At 27.6% G+C, this 5,112-nt stretch overlaps 1 protein-coding gene across 1 annotated transcript in view; it reads left to right on the plus strand.

The window, feature by feature from the left end:
• The window catches only part of LOC111684178 (bone morphogenetic protein receptor type-1B), a 245,163-nt gene that overhangs the window by 157,976 nt on the left and 82,075 nt on the right, over window positions 1–5,112 (plus strand). The window lies entirely within an intron of this gene.

Below are 5,112 nucleotides of genomic sequence, written 5' to 3' on the forward strand. Positions count from 1 at the left end.
TAGAACTGAATTAGAACTGAACTAGAACTGAACTAGAACTGAACTAGAATTGAACTAGAACTGAACTAGAACTGAACTAGAACTGAACTAGAACTGAACTAGAACTGAGCTAGAACTGAGCTAGAACTGAACTAGTACTGAACTAGAACTGAGCTAGAACTGAGCTAGAATTGAACTAGAACTGAACTAGAACTGAACTAGAACTAAACTAGAATTGAACTAAACTAGAAATGAACTAGAACTGACCTAGAAATAAACTAGAATTGAACTAGAACTGAACTAGACTTCAACTAAAACACGACTGAACTAGAAATAATCTAGAACTGAACTATACCAAGTTCACATTTAAAGTAATATTTTGCTATTTAAGGGTTAAATGAGATTATTTTATAACAATAATTGTCTGTGAAAAAAAACGTCATAACTTAATTACAATGTTGCAAAAACAACTTGCATGTGATACATAAAATATACAATGTTTTATATTTAAATGCGTTTAAAAAATTGTTTTATTTTAAATATTGAAAAACTGTACCTAAGCTCTTTACTTATTGTTATTACCGGGTGCTGGGTTAAAATGAGATTACAAGGTGATTGTATCTAGGGGCCGTATTGATCTTAGAAATCCCCCACAAAAGTATAAATAAAATTTCAAAACAAATCGTAACTATAAAAACTATTAACTTTTTATATACTTTTTATAGTATTTGTTATAAAACACTTATTTTGACATTAAAACTGTCTCTTTAATATAATGAATATTTAAACAAAATTACGCCACCCGAAATCTCCGTTTACTTATGCCGAAAATAAAATTTCTTAATGATAGTAATAAAAAAGAAGAAAAATTCTCTTAAATAAAAATCATAAAAATGTTGTGTAATCAAGGAGACATCAAGTGAGCAGAATACTTATTAAAGAACCTGACACTTGAGTGCATTTTCACGCCATTTTGAAAACCAAAAAAAGACATTAAACCAACTATACATATAAATAGATAGAATATAGATGGATTACATGACTGTCCCCCCTCTTGTGATCTGGCTGACAAGAATATATTATAATTTTACTTGATTTTTTTTGTTTAGTTCAATACAGAAATAGAAAATGAGTTTTTTTTTGTTGATATTTACGTTTAATTATCTCAACGAAAGATCATTAAACTTAAAGAGAGAGATATAAGCAATTTTCTTAAGAATTTTTCTTTTTCATTTAATGTTTATATAGTAAAATGTTTAAACAAAAGCAACAACAACTTAAGAGGATCAGTCAAGCGTTTAGAAATGCCAGACATTGTGGCACAACATAGAACAAAAAAAAAAAACAGAAATGAAAAGATCATTAGACTACAAGAGTGCAACAATGTTGTTGGTTGGATCTTGTTTATATTTTTTATTGTATTTTTTTGTTTAGAATAGCATTATTTTTCTCTGTATAATAAAGAAACTTTACAAAGATTTTAGTTACAAAAAAAAAGGTTAGTAAAATTATCCGAAGTCATCTAATCATGGTTCTTAAAAGATTAGATTTAAAATCAAATTATCTTAGGAAAGGTAAGACAAGAAAATTTAATAAAGCTGGGAACGTTGCCCTTTTTTCAGTTCTAATTCAATTATTGTACAGTTCTTCTAGTTCAGCTCTAGCTCAGTTCTAGTTCAGTTCTAATTCAGTTCTAGTTCAGTTCTAGTTTAGTTCTAGTTCAGTTCTAGTTCAGTTCAGTTCAGTTCTAGTGTAGTTCTAGTTCAATTCTAGTTCAGTTCTAGTTCAGTTCTAGTTCAGTTCTAGTTCAGTTCTAGTTCAGTTCTAGTTCAGTTCTAGTTCAGTTCTAGTTCAGTTCTAGTTCAGTTCTAGTTCAGTTCTAGTTCAGTTCTAGTTCAGTTCTAGTTCAGTTCTAGTTCAGTTCTAGTTCAGTTCTAGTTCAGTTCTAGTTCAGTTCTAGTTCAGTTCTAGTTCAGTTCTAGTTCAGATCTAGTTCAGTTGTAGTTCAGTTGTAATTCAGTTCTAGTTCAGTTCTATTTCAATTCTAGTTCAGTTCTAGTTCAATTCTAGTTCAGTTCTAGTTCATTTCTAATACTGTTCCAGTTTATATCTAGATTTTTTTATAAAAGGAGAATTTTGTAAAAAAAAATGAGAGAATTTTAAGAATAGCTCCATTCTAGCTAAATACTTATAAAGTAAACAACTAATTTACAGCTGGGAATACTTCCCAATTTTATTTTTTTATATATAAATTTAAAATCTTAAAGAAATTAAAATTTCCTATTGCAATACCAAAAGACCCAAAATGGAAACTGAAACCTTTTAATTCTTTAATCTAAAATGACAATGTTCCAACATAAATCTCAAAATGAACAGGTCAGTTTTAAATTGTTAACGGCAGCGCACACACACACACATAATCCGTTTTTCTTAAAGCAACAAAAAACCTTTTTAACCCCAAATATTTTTACTCAAATATGTTAAATCATTTAACAGATGTTTTTCCTATATAATTTTCCTACATTTTTCCAAATTTTCTTTACTTACATATTTTTACCTGTCCTGGCATATTGTTTAAATTTTAAATACTCTACGTTTGTGTAACTGTCATCCTTAAGTGTCACTTGTTTGTGTGTTTCATTTAAATCAATGTCATCATCATGACAATTGGAAATGGAAAGAATTTATTGTTGCTGCTGCTGCTGGTTGTTGGCTGATCCTTTTGATGTTACCAATTCAAGTTGTTCTTTTGTATTTTATGATTTCTCTTTTATAAACATTTTTGGGATTTCTTGTGTTTTTAATTTATTTTTCTTTATATTATTGGGAAATTGTTATGTCCAAATGTTGTTGGAAAAGTGGAAAATCTAATGTTGGGTTTTACTAAAATCTTAACAAAGAAATTGTTCGTAAAATTTAGAAATTTTTTTGAATTTTTAATGTATTGTAATATTTAAATATTCTTTAGGAGTTTAGTAAAATAATGTTAAGTTATTGTTATGGCAAAAACAAGGACCTTGTAAAAATATCCTGTAGACTTTAAAACAATAATGGAAATTTTCCAAAGTACTCACTTCAAAAAATATAAATTACTAGTTGCAAATTTACTGACTAAATAAAATATCACATGTTGGTACTTTTTCGATCAACAATTATACATTTTCAGCTCTAGTTCCGTTCTAGGTCGGTTCTAGTTCCGTTCTAGTTCAGTTATATTTCAGTTCTAGTTCTAGTTCAGTTCTAGTTCAGTTCTAGGTCAGTTCTAGTACAGTTCCAGTTCAGTTCTAGTTCAATTCTAGTTAAATTCTAGTTCAGTTCTAGTTCAGTTCTAGTTCAGTTCTAGTTCAGTTCTAGTTCAGTTCTAGTTCAGTTCTAGTTCAGTTCTAGTTCAGTTCTAGTTCAGTTCTAGTTCAGTTCTAGTTCAGTTCTAGTTCTAGTTCAGTTCTAGTTCAGTTCTAGTTCAGTTCTAGTTCAGTTCTAGTTCAGTTCTAGTTCAGTTCTAGTTCAGTTCTAGTTTACTTCTAGTTCAGTTCTAGTTCAGTTCTAGTTCAGTTCTAGTTCAGTTCTAGTTCAGTTCTAGTTCAGTTCTAGTTCAGTTCTAGTTCAGTTCTAGTTCAGTTCTAGTTCAGTTCTAGTTCAGTTCTAGTTCAGTTCTAGTTCAGTTCTAGTTCAGTTCAAATTCAGTTCTAGTTCAGTTTTAGTTCAGTTTGAGTTTAGTTCTAGCTCAGTTCTAGCTCCGTTCTAGTTCAGTTCTAGCTTAGTTTTATTTAAAATTTAGCGTTTATTAGGGTAGCGAAGTACACATGATACGCTAGTCAAGTTGTGGGGATTTACCCAATATATCATCTAACTTTCTATCTTTAGGCTAAATGACATTTTTCAGTGCATGTTTTTTCCCATTTTTTGCAATCATTCTTTTGTTTCAAAACTGCATGTTTTTTAAACAAAAAATAAAAATTATTTAAAACACCACATTTCTGTGTTTGTTATTTTAATTGTTTCTAACAATTTTTATTCATTTTTAAATCATTTTATAGCTAACTACAACAATGGTCGGCATTAAAACTAAATGTTTATAATACATCTAAATTCTAAAGCTTTATTTCATTTAATATTCCGTATTATTTATAAGAAGAAATTGTCAACGGTCCCTGTTAATTATAACTGGTGGCCACTGCTCAAATATTTATGAACATATGTTTTTTTTTTCTATTCAGTTCTGGTTTAATTTTCTATTCGATTCATTTGTGATTTATTTTCTTTACATACACATATCACTACATATGAAAGTATGTAGGTTTGTATATATAGATTAGTGTTAATTTGTTATTATTGTTGTTGCTGATTTTTTTTCTAATTTATCAAATGATCAAGTATCAAGGTGACCTTCATTTTATATCAGTTTTGAACCACATATTTTTCTCTCATTCTGTATAAACAATTATGAAGGTACATATACCTATGTATGTAAAAAAACACTAACAACATTAAATTAACACAACAATTCTCCTTTAAAAAAACACAAAAACAAATAATTACTATTACATGAATAACTATGTATTGATTTTGATTGCAAGCAATTATTAAACACAACAACAATTAGCAAATAAAACTATAAGTATAAGTAGAGAAAAAAAATTACATACATTTTTAAAGTAAATATTTACATTGAAATTTTTTTGCTATACTGCATAAAGTGTAATTAATGTAAATAATGTAATTAATGTATTTTTTTAATTTTACAGTAGATTTCATTTTATAAGTATTAAATTTTTATGAAGAGAAAATAATGATTGTATATTGTTTGTTCGGAGAAAAAATATTATTTCATGAAACTAATGACACGATTTATATAAATAAAAAATGACAAGTTGTTGATTTTGATTTGTGTAAAACATAGAAATGTGATTTTTTTAACATCAATTTTGTTAATGAAATCATTAATAGAATCAATTAATTTTTTAAAGTGAATTAATGTATGCACTGAAAGAGAAATGGAATTATGAAACAGAGTAATTTATATCGAATCTATCTATCTATCTATCTATCTATCTATCTATCTATCTATCTATCTATCTATCTATCTATCTATCTATCTATCTATCTATCTATATATCTATCTATCTATCTATC

This window comes from Lucilia cuprina, chromosome 2 (genome assembly GCF_022045245.1).
Source record: "Lucilia cuprina isolate Lc7/37 chromosome 2, ASM2204524v1, whole genome shotgun sequence".
NCBI lineage: Eukaryota > Metazoa > Arthropoda > Insecta > Diptera > Calliphoridae > Lucilia > Lucilia cuprina.